The sequence below is a fragment of the Natator depressus genome, chromosome 14 (assembly GCF_965152275.1).
Source record: "Natator depressus isolate rNatDep1 chromosome 14, rNatDep2.hap1, whole genome shotgun sequence".
Taxonomy (NCBI): domain Eukaryota; kingdom Metazoa; phylum Chordata; order Testudines; family Cheloniidae; genus Natator; species Natator depressus.
The window spans coordinates 23,023,443-23,035,849 of record NC_134247.1 but is presented as its reverse complement, the minus strand read 5'-3'; the positions used below and the strand labels follow the sequence as shown (position 1 = coordinate 23,035,849).

Genomic DNA, 12,407 nt, shown 5'->3' with positions numbered 1-12,407 from the left:
GGAAAAATGGCTCCGGAGGGGGAAAAAAAGGAATTATTTCCAAAAAGAGACAAGCCTGAGGAATAATTCCTAGAAGCACCATCTCAAATGAACTCAGTCTCCTGGGCAATAAAAAACATCAGAGTCCAAGAGGACAGAGACTCTGAGACATGCCATTGCACTGTATGAATACTGCAGAACCAACAGAGCGATGGAGAGGTGGAAATGGTCAACCACAGAAACAGAGAACTCTGGAGACTAATGGGATCCAAAGAGTGAAAGACAGCAACTATGTATAATGCTAATTTCCAGAAGGAGAATGGGGTGCGCTATTTGGAATTAATAGCTTTGAGTATTCCAGTATCTTTCTCACCAATGCCCTACACAGAGGTAAAATCATCATCTCCCTCTTCCTACACCCCAGCATTGCATTGGGTGCTCAGGTTGAGTTGTTTGTCCATTATGACCCTTAGATCCTTTTTCAGAGTCACTGCTGTCCAGAATACAGTCCTCCACTCTGTGGCTATAGCCTGCATTCCTTGTTCCTAGAGGCATATCTCTGCATTTGGCTGTATCGAAAAGGCAGTTGGTTTCAAAGGGCCCAGCTTCCCCAGCGATCCAGATTGCTCTGGGTGACTGCCCAGTCCTCATCATTATTTCCTGCTCTGCCAATCTTTGTTTCCATTTGCTGCTGCTTAGCTGACAATTCGTGGCTTGGTGTCATGTGGTATTTCCATTTCCACCACAATGCCCACGTGCATTGTCTGCTTTGCTGGGGGCGCAATTCTCGTCGTAGGGATGTCTGAGAGTGAAGCCGGAGGGTGGGCTCAGAATGGGCACAATGAACTCAAACTAGGCATTACATTCCCTGACTGCTGTATGAGACATTTGCCTCATCCCTTGCCTAGTCCTGCCTAGGGTCTGAGAGGGATTACCCTGACTCCAAATCACAGGGTCAAGATCCTACATAATGCTGCACCCACACCGTTGGGTGGGTCAATAGCAGCAGGAATGGAATCTGGGACCTCTGGATCTGAAACCAGGAGCATCTGCAGCATGAGCTAAACGACGCAGCTCTAGATGTGGCGCAGTCACCATTAGAGGGGACAGAGTGCCATACGGTCTGGGGTGACACATACAGGTGACCAATCTCACCACCCCATCACTGCTCTCCGGCAGCTTGAGGTCTCCTACAATAGGGGCCAAAGCAAAAGTCCTTCTCTGTTGGGCTGATCTGATCTGATCGATGGGCTCCACATCCTATCAGGAAGCAGCCACTCTGCCCCACCCTAGGGAGGTCAGGTGCAGCACATGGGGACAGAGGGAAGTTGGGCTTTTCTCCCTAAACCAGCTGCAGTGGGGAGGCAATCACCAAGTGCTGCTGAAATCAGAGGGTGAGCCAGCTCCCTCCCGAGAGAGGATGTAGGCAGAGATGCTCTCCCAGCAGAAGAATAAGGGAGGCAGCAGCAGGGCAGGGTCCACTCCCACCTGACTCCTCCTGTCACCACCCCTGATCCCGTCTGTCCCCAGCTAGGTGTGATGGTTTATTTTCAGTTAGAGGCTGGTGTCTGAGCAGCTGCCAAGCCAAGGGCTACAGCTGGTTGGAAATTTCTCATTCAAACAGTTTTCTGCCAGAAAATGCCATTTTGACCTTAGTCAAATTTTCAAGAAATCATGTTGGTTTGAATGAAATTGCACACAAAAAGACAGTTTTGAAATGGAAAAACTTCAGAATTTGGAATGAAAACAATGTTTGAAATGTTGAAACAGAAATTCTGCATTTCGACCAGCTCTTCCAAGGGCGCTAGTTCCAGCAGCATCTCAACTCTCTTTGTAGAGGACCTGCCCCAGCCTGTCCATTCATCACATGCGCCCGGGTAGAGCCCTGCACGGGACTATATTTATTTTGAATCCCGCTCCCATCCTGACCCACAATACTCACTTCCAGTCCCACCCGCTCCTGCATTGTTTCTTGAATTTTTAATTTCGCTCCCACCTTAAAAAATCTTAGATCCTGCAAATCCCGCAAGAGGGACAGATTCCCTCATGCTACTAAAATAATAATAATAATAAAATGGTTGGTTAATATATCGTATACATATGGGAAAGAGAAGCTCAAACAAAATAATTTCTTGAACAGGCTACTCTTGGTAAACTGACGAGAGATTTAGTGTTTTCCCGCAAATTACCACAATCTGGTTTTTTTGCCCACCTAATCCAGCCCGCAACAAAGTACATTTTACCCGCTCCTGCTATTATTTCAGTGGGTCCTGCGGATCCGTGGGATACCAGTCCCGCTTCAGGGCTCTGACTCTGGGTGCTGTTTGCTAGGAGTGACTCTTCTCTTTGAGCTGGAGGCAGATGCCTTCCCCTGCTGTTGGATTGGGACTACAGAGCTGCTCTTGTTTACTAGTTATTCATTCATTAACTCAGAGATTGCTTTAGTGCAGTGGTTTTCAAACTGCGGGTTGCGACCCAGTACTGGGTCTTGGAATGTAAGGCACTGGGCCGCGGCGGCTCTGGTCAGCACCGCTGACTGGGCCATTAAAAGTCCCGTCGCGGTGCTGCCCAGCTAAGGCAGGCTAGTCCCTACCTGTTCTGACACTGCGCTGCACCTTGGAAGCACCCAGCAGCAGGTCTGGCTCCTAGGCAGAGGTGCCATGGGGCTGCGTGCGCTGACCCCCCCCCCCGAACACCGGCTCCGCACTCCCACTGGCTGGTTCCCTGACCTTCTCCCACACCCCAACCCCCTGCCCAGCCCTGAGCCCCCCCCCAAACCCGGAGCCCCCTCCTTCACGCAAACCCCTCATCCCTGGCCCCAGCCCAGAACCTGCACCCCCAGCCCAGAGCCCTGACCCCCTCCCGCACCCCAACCCCCTGCCCCAGCCCAGAGCCAATCCCACACCCTGAACCTCTCATTCCCAGCCGCACCCTACAGCCTTCACCCCAACCCTCTGCCCCAGCTCTGAGCCCCTCCCACACCCCAAACCCCTCATCCCCAGCTCCGCTGGGTCGTGGGCATCAACAATTTTCTTCAACTGGGTCACCAGAAAAAAAGTTTGAAAACCACTGCTTTAGTGTGAGTATGCGCTTGTAGATGTGTGTGTGAGTGACATGTGTGCATGTATGAGTGTGTGTATATTCATATGCATGCATGTTCATATGTGCACACACTTGTGCATATGCACGCACATATATGTTTATACGTATGTGCATATGCATGTTCATATGTGTGCCTGTGTGAGTGTGCAAGCACATGCAAGCATGCATGTGCATGGAGGTGTGCTGCCTCACCGATGGTTTGCTAGTGACACTACTGGTTACTCTGCTCTTCTTGCTGTCTAATTAAACACATGCAGAGGAATGTGCAAACTGCAACCCAGTCTCCATCACTTAGGGAGCAAAATAGCAAACCAGGCTCTCTCCACTGGCCCCTGCCAAACATAGCAGTGTACAGCTGAGTGCATGTCTCTGGACTGGGGCAACATCTCCAGAGTCTGACCAAAGGAACATAACTGTGTCCCCTGTACCAGGCCCTTATAAATAACTGTCTCAAACTCTCTCTGAGCACGAAGTGTTCTCCAGGGAGGATCTAAAGCAGGGAAGACCCTGTTCATTCTCCAGAGCCGGAAGAGAAGAGAAGCAGCAGAAGAGTTTACTACAGCGTAATACACCAAACAGGGAGGCAGAGTTGCTGACAGACAGCCTCTGCACGATCACAAGCAAAAGCCAACAAGAGAGCAGGAGAATCCAGCAGGGCCATTTATTCCTCCTTCCCACCAAGAAACTTACACATGGGGATGCTTGTGGGTCAGGGGCGGAGGGGTAGTACCCATAATTCTGGAGATGAATCTAAGTTGCCCCGCTTTCTAGGGGCCAGTCCATTTATAGGAGCTCCCACATTCTGCCAAATGTAACCAGTGGCCCACATCTTGGGGGTAAAATCTCTCTCCCCTCTGTCTCATCCCTTCCACATCAGACTGCCCTTACCTTCCCTTGGATCCTTCTGGCTTGTAGGTGCAAAGCTCTCCCCAGAGCACAGAGCTCCCCCAGCATGTGCATCGCAGGGAAAATAAAGAGGAGCAGGAGCCTGTGGATGAGGCAGATCTCAGCAATGCATGCTGTGCAGGCCACGGTCCATGTTAGTCCAGAGATCAGCCATAGGAGGAATGGGCTATGCTGAAGAGCTGCAAGTCCCCTCTAGCCTTTGCATCAGCAGCCAAGTGAAAAGTGTTGCAGAGCCTGAAAGGGTTTCGCTTCTGGATTTTCTGTCTGTGAGCTCTAAACTCACTGCTCACTATGACCACAAGCCTTCCGTCCAAGAGCAGGAAGGGCCCGTAGACCCCCGTAAGAGCACATGACTTACGGGGAAATGACGGCTGAGTCGACGGGGAAAATGTGACACACAACAGCAGATGCAGAGGTGGCGCCCCAAATACAGGACAGTCTCATTCCCACCAGTGAGAGCCTTGCCCCTAGCACCTCGCCTGTCACTCATACCCCGGTTCAATTCGTAAATCCTCTTTTAGTAATCAGATGGGAGCCACGTTTTTAAATGTTGTAGCTTTTTTTTTTTTTCTAACTGGGTGATTCTCCTTTGTGGCACAAATGGGGATTAGATTTTCTTCTCCATTACACTCCCTTTTCTGCCAGGAGTGCAGCCTTCTGTGACTCATCAGCTGGGCAGGTGCAGCGTCCCTCGAAGAGAGCCTCCAGAGGGGGAGTCCAATCGAGAACTGCTTGAAAAAATGCCAGGTTTTCTTGAGGGGCAGGGATGGGGGGGGGGGGGAGAATTGCAGGAAACTTTGGGGAAAAAATGTTTTTTCTTCAATTTTCAGTAAATATGCTGGATTTTCACAGATAAAAAACCCCTCTATTTTAGAAAACTGAAAGCCAACTTTCCCAGCAATTGCAGGCATATTTATGGGTCCGTTTGGCGGCTCGGAAGGCAATGCAATTAATGCAGATCAGCATGGGTTTATGGAAAACAGATCCTGTCAAACTAACGATATCTTTTTTTTGAGGAGATTACAAGTTTGACTGCAAAAAGTAATAGTGTTTTCAGGGCCATCCCGGGGTGGGGGAAGGCCCGGAACATAGACGATAAATTTCTAATCTGCCAGGGGGTGCTCCGGCCAGGCCCTGCCCCCACTCCACCTCTTCCCCCCCTCTTCCTGCCCCCACCCCACCTCTTCCCTGCCCAGTTCCGCCCCCTCCCCTGAGCACGCTGCACCCTCACTCCTCTTTCCTCCCCTCACCAGCACCAAAAGAAATCTGATGAGGTTCAGCAAGGACAAGTGCAGAGTCCTGCACTTAGGACGGAAGAATCCCATGCACCGCTACAGACTGGGGACCGACTGGCTAAGTGGCAGTTCTGCAGAAAAGGACCTGGAGATTACAGTGGACGACAAGCTGGATACAAGTCAACAGAATCCTGATCCCCATCAATTGGCTAGTGCCTGGAAGTGAAGATGACCAGCCCTTACCAGCTCTCCTGTGTGTCAGGGCGCCTGTCACTCCTAACCAGCCACACTTATTGATGTGGCACCTTAGAGACTAACAAATTATTTTGGGCATAAGCTTTCGTAGGCTAAAACCCACTTAATCAGATACATGGAGTGAAAAATACAGTAAGCAGTATATACATACACAGCACATGAAAAGATGGGAGTTGCCTTACCAAGTGGGGGGTCAGTGCTAATGAGGCCAATTCATTTAAGGTGGAAGTGGCCTATTCTCAACAGTTGACAAGAAGGGGTAAATATCAATAGAAGGAAAATTACTTTTGTAGTGCTAATGAGGCCAATGCAATCAAGGTGGACGTCGGCCATTTCCAGCTGTTCAACTTTCAACTGTTGGAAGTGGCCGATATCCACCTTGATTGTATTGGCCTCATTAGCACTACAAAAGTAATTTTCCCTCTCTTGATATTCACCCCTTCTTGTCAACTGTTGAGAATAGGCCACTTCCACCTTAAATGAATTGGCCTCATTAGCACTGACCCCCCCACTTGGTAAGGCAACACCCATCTTTTCATCTGCTGTGTATATATATATACTGCTTACTGTATTTTTCACTCCATGTATCTGATGAAGTGGGTTTTAGCCCACAAAAGCTTATGCCCAAATAAATGTGTTAGTCTCTAAGGTGCCACAAGGACTCCTAGTTGTTTTTGCTGATACAGACGAACACAGCTACCATTCTGAAACCTGTCACCTATTGATGTGTGGCAGAAGAACTGCTTTTTGGTTGCCATGTTCCCCTGGGAGTTGTGGAATTTATTCCTCTCCCATTGGAGCTTTGCAGACACACAGCACCCTGCAGGAGACACTCAGCACTTTGCAGGATTGAGCCCCCTGCCACTACCACTATGTTACATGAATGTCAAAACAATCATAAATGTGGGTTTGCTGGTACCAAACAAGTGTTCTAAGGGAGGTTGTAGAATCCCCATCACTGGGGTTTTTTAAAAAACAGGTTGGACAAACACCTGTCAGGGATGGTCTAGGTTTCTTTGGTCTGGCCTCAGCGCAGAGGGCTGGACTAGGTGACTCTCGAGGTCCTGTCCAGGCCTACTTTTCTATGATTCTAAAACCAGTGCACTAAACAAAAGGTAGACCAAGACACCTCTGGACCTGGAGCTGAGCTTCCTTAAAGTTTGGCTCTAGGGTTTTGGATGGGTCTCCTCTGTGTAAAGAAATTATGCTCTCTCCGTAGAGACAGCTTGCTGGCTCATGGTGATGAGTAGGTGCCTTCCTCTCTGTTGTTCAAGCTGCATCGTAGTGAGAGTGAGCGAAACAGAGCCACAACATTCAGTAAAAAGTCACAAGAGCCTGTTATCAGCTTTTCCCATTTATACGAGTAGGTAAAAAGCACATTCCCTTTGGATTGCTTCTAAATGCATTTACAGAGAAGATCCTGAAAATCTAATAGGGGCTACCCAGGCATAAGGAGCAGGCTGAGAAGTATGTTTGTGCCATGATGTCTTGGCAAGCACAAACTGACTTTAGAGAAATCTGCACACAGAATATTAAACACCAGAGGTTTCATCTTAGAATCATAGACTCATAGAACTGGAAGGGATCTTGAGAGGTCACTAATCCAGTCCCCTGCACTCAAGGCAGGACTAAGTATTATCTAGACCATCCCTGACAGCTGTTTGTCCAACCTGCTCTTAAAAATCCCCAATGATGGAGATTCCACAACCTCCCAAGGCAATTTATTCCAGTGCTTAACCATCCTGACAGTTAGGAAGTTTTTCCCTAATGTCCAACCTAAACCGCCCCCGCTGCAGTTTAAGCCCATTGTTTCTTGTCCTATCCTCAGAGGTTAGGAAGAACAATTTTTCTCCCTCCTCCTTGTAAGAACCTTTTATGTACTTGAAAACTGTTATCATATCCCCTCTCAGTCTTCTCTTCTCCAGACTAAACAAACCCAATTTTTTCAATCTTCCCTCATAGGTCACGTTTTCTAGACCTTTAATCATTTTTGTTGCTCTTCTCTGGACTTTCTCCAATTTGTCCACATCCTTCCTGAAATGTGGCACCCAGAACTGGACACACTACTCCAGTTGAGGCCTAATCTGCGCAGAGTAGAGCGGATGAATTACTTCTCCTGTCTTGCTTACAATACTCCTGCTAATGCGTCCCAGAATGATGTTTGCTTTTTTTGCAACAGTGTTACACTGTTGACTCACATTTAGCTTGTGATCCACTATGACCCCCAGATCCCTTCCACAGTACTCCTTCCTAGACAGTCATTTCCCATTTTGTATGTGTGCAACTGATTGTTCCTTCCTAAGTGGTGTACTTTGCATTTGTCCTTATTGGATTTCACCCTATTTACTTCAGACCATTTCTCCAGTTTGTCCAGATCATTTTGAATTTTAATCTTGTCCTCCAAAACACTTGCAACCCCTCCCAGCTTGGTATCATCCGGAAACTTTATAAGTCTACTCTCTATGCCATTATCTAAATCATTGATGAAGATATTGAACAGAACCGTCCCCTTAGAAGTCAGTGGCAAAACTCCCACTGGCTTCTATGTAGGAAGAATTTCATCCTCAGAGCTGCTGCAAAGTTGCAGCACTGCAGTCATTACTCCCCCAAAGTCCCTGGTATCGCTGTCGGTATTAGAGCTGTGAATTTGGGGATTTCTTCCGGAGTGTGGCCTTCACAGTCTCTCACCCTTCAACTCCCTAACTCAAGCAACTGCCTTTCTTTCACCCGCCACATGTCTAGTCTGTGAAACAGACATGTGATGAGAAGAGTTTTCACAGCATTGGGTGTCAAATTATGAGTCAAAAACTACACATCCTGGAGGGTGCCTGGAACAGTCAAGTGCCAAAAACCTAAAGAAAATATTGACAAAACCAGGAAAATATTCTCTCTCCTAAAACCCCCTCTATTAACCAACGTGAAGAGTTGGGTCATACACTGCCAGAGAAATGCGCACACAAGTTTTAGGAGAGTTATATATAGTCCAGCTGCAAAGCCAGGCTCTCAGGTCTTGGACATTGGTGTATTTACAGGTTTCAGAGTAACAGCCGTGTTAGTCTGTATTCGCAAAAAGAAAAGGAGTACTTGTGGCACCTTAGAGACTAACCAATTTATTTGAGCATGAGCTTTCGTGAGCTACAGCTCACTTCGAAGTGAGCTGTAGCTCACGAAAGCTCATGCTCAAATAAATTGGTTAGTCTCTAAGGTGCCACAAGTACTCCTTTTCTTTTTGGTGTGTTTACACAAATTCAGTAAGCTAAGTACATTCCATTTATCTTAATTACCAGCACAAGCGGCTACATTTGCAAGGGAAATTTAATTGGGAACAGAGTGTGAACGACACCCTTCCCCCCCCCCTTCCTCCCTGTCAATCACTGCTCGAATCCAAAAGCACTAATCACATTGCAGAAATCAATACCCTGGCTTGCTACCAATGTGAAGAATGAATTCGTACAAATACCGTCACAGGTGATCGGTCCCGAGCCGTCCTGCATGGTGAGGCGGTGAGTCTGCAGCCGTGGGGCAACATGCAGAAGCATGTGTCCGTGCTGGCTCGCCACGCTATGACAGGTGTCCCTTGGAGCGGATCAGAATTCACACCGCCCACCCCACCGCCCCGCACTGCACGGCTGCACCCTGCTCTCTCACAGCCACTTCAGAGCGAGATCAGTTGTGAAAGTAACACATGAAGCGCTTTACTCTAAAGTTACAGAGCTCTCACTCCGTGCCTGCCCAGCTGGAGTTTCCTTTTAGCTCCAGTGAAAGCTGCAGGAGCAGAGAGTATCAAATGGGACCCTTTGTTTACTGGAAGGGAGCAGGGCAGCTGTGGAAAGGCAGATCCACCCCCCTCGCTGGGTTTCAGAGCTTGGTTCCAGCCCCAGTCCAAACATCTACACTGAGTCAGTTGATCTGGGCTCTGAGACTGTTTGCCATGGGAGTCTTTTTTTTTGCAGCACCTCTCCCTCTCTCTCTTTCCTAGACCTTAGCCATTCCATGCCACTCACCGCTGCTGCTTTGCAGCCCCTTGTGATTCTGTGCCCGGTGCATGGGACTCTGCCGTTGCAAACAACAGGAGTCTGATTCTACACACTGCAACTTGTGCCATCAGTTACACCGGTGCAAAGGGTAGATAAAATACTATGTCCACTCACTGACACCAGAGGTAGCATTTCATGCCCATTTTGCACTCACTGGGCAGATTCTCTTCTCACACAGGTTTTACACTCATTGACTCCAATGGAGTTACTCCTGATTTAGGGCCAGATCCTGGGGTCTGGTCGAACTGGATGCAGCACAGGTTGGGGTGTGTGTACAAAGGTGGCATAAAGCATACATTGTATTCTCCAATCCTGGAGCCACTGTGTGCAGCGTTACTTTCCATGCAATAATTTATAGCAGTCCAAGGGCTGTTCTAATGTATGCCTCCTGCTAACGGACCCAAGGATCAAAACCACAGCCAGGGATAAAGACTGTATAAGGCCTTGCCCCATTTGGCTGCAGCAGGAAGAGGGTGACATAAAAACCCAAAGATACTGAACAATAGTTCAGGAAAAGGAGGATGCAGAGAGACATTGGTGTGGTGCGGCCATGAGCCCTTTATGTTCACTGCTGCTTGAGTCTGAAGTCACAACTAAAACTGAGTAAAACTTTCATTATGAAACCCCAAAACCACATAAAATTCAGCTAGGTCCAGGTTTCATTTTATAGATTCAAATAGGTTACTGGGGTGCAGGAGACTCTAAAGAAAGGGAGAGAGAGCCTGGGTCCAGTTTAAAGCAAGTTTGGGCTGATTTATGGTTTCACCTCAAACCTGGCTGAACTTGTGGTTTTGGCTGGTTCTGATATGAAACCAGATGCCCTCACTCTGGCACCACTCCTAGGCATGTAGATGACAAGCTCAGACTTTGCTTTCAGGCAGGATCTGCTTCATGTTCACTGCTCTTATGAGGATCATTCCTGCCAGGGGACTCATATTTGCAGAGAGCAAATACAGGGGGAACCCAAACACAGAGGAAGCCAATTCATTACAGAATTCAAAGGGACTTATTCACAGCATTCAGTCCACTCCCATTAGCAGCTTCTACTGTGTCTGTCAGTGTCTCAGAGTCCATAGGCTCAAAACTCTTTTGCTAAATCTGGACTGGGAAGTGCAGGCTAGTTCCTGGATACTAATGACTCTTTGGGGAATTCCTCATTCACGTCACCTTCAATTACTTCTAGGGGAAGAAAATTATTTTCAGGAAGCATCGGTTCTTTAAATTTAGCATCTCTACTTCCATTCCCAAAGTCAGCTTCAGAAAAACAATTCGGGGGGAAAAAATAAAATAATTCCCAAATCCACTGCCAAACATACTCAGAAAAAACAACCAAGCAAAGCCCTTCCACCTGACGGGGAAGTCAGAGCAACTGGTGCCCAGTTCAGCATAGCAGTCCTGGATGATCCTGGAAAGGGGGAAACTTTGCCTGGAAAACACAGGTATATTTCTGGGCTGGAAAGAGCTCTGCAATAGGCTGATTGCAGGGATTCTCCATACAAACTGTCAAGAACAGTATCCCCGATGAGGCCACGGCACACCTGGTGGCTGAGCTTTGTGCTTTGTCCTCACCCACAACCATTTCAGATTTGGGGACAACTTATACCTTCAAGTCAGTGGCACTACTATGAGTACCCGCATGGCCCCACAGTATGCCAACATTTTTATGGATGACTTAGAACAACGCTTCCTCAGTTCCCGTCCCCTAGTGCCCCTCCTCTACTTGTGCTACATTGATGACATCTTCATCATATGGACCCACGGGAAGGAGGCCCTTGAAGAATTCCACCTGGATTTCAACAATTTCCGCCCCACCATCAACCTCAGCCTGGACCAGTCCACACAAGAGATTCACTTCCTGGACACTACAGTGCAAATAAGTGATGGTCACATAAACACCACCCTATACTGGAAACCTACTGACCTCTACTTACCTACATGCCTCCAGCTTTCATCCAGACCACATCTCACGATCCATTGTCTACAGCCAAGCTCCACGATACAACCGCATTTGCTCCGACCCCTCAGACAGAGACAAACACCTACAAGATCTCTATCAAGCATTTTTAAAACTACAATACCCACCTGGGGAAGTGAGGAAACAGGTTGACAGAGCGAGACAGGTACCCAGAAGTCACCTACTACAGGACAGATCCAACAAGGAAAATAACAGAACACCACTGGCCATCACATACAGCCCCCAGCTAAAACCTCTCCAGCACATCATCAAGGATCTACAACCTATCCTGGAAAACGATCCCTCACTCTCCCAGACCTTGGGAGGAAGGCCAGTCCTCGCTTACATACAGCCCCCCCAACCTGAAGCAAATACTCACCAGCAACTGCACACCACACCACAGAAACACTAACCCAGGAACCAATCTCTGTAACAAACTTCGTTGCCTACTCTGTCCCCATATCTACTGTAGCGACACCATCAGAGGACCCAATCACATCAGCCACACCATCAGGGACTCATTCACCTGCACATCTACTAATGTTATATATGCCATCATGTGCAAGCAATGCCCCTTTGCCATGTACATTGGCCCAACCAGACAGTCTCTACGTAAAAGAATAAATGGACACAAATCGGACATCAGGAATAGTAACATACAAAAGCCAGTCGGAGAACACTTCAATCTTCCTGGACATTCTATAACAGATTTAAAAGTAGCCATACTTGAACAAATAAACTTCAGAAACAGACTTCAAAGAGAAACTGCAGAACTAAAATTCATTTGCAAATTTAACACCATTAATTTGGGCTTGAATAGGGACTGGGAGTGGCTGGCTCACTACAAAAGCAGCTTTGCCTCTCCTGGACTTGACACCTCCTCATCAATTATTGGGAGTTGACTACATCCACCCTGATCGAATTGGCCCTGTCAACACT

At 47.8% G+C, this 12,407-nt stretch overlaps 1 protein-coding gene across 1 annotated transcript in view; it reads right to left on the bottom strand.

Moving 5' to 3' along the window:
* PIK3R6 (phosphoinositide-3-kinase regulatory subunit 6) overlaps nucleotides 1-9,133 on the bottom strand; it is a 62,348-nt gene extending 53,215 nt beyond the window's left edge. The window contains exon 1 of the mRNA XM_074970794.1: nucleotides 8,938-9,133. The gene's annotated coding sequence lies outside the window, so the exon portion shown is untranslated. The remainder of the gene's footprint in view (nucleotides 1-8,937) is intronic.
* Nucleotides 9,134-12,407: the final 3,274 nt, after the last annotated feature.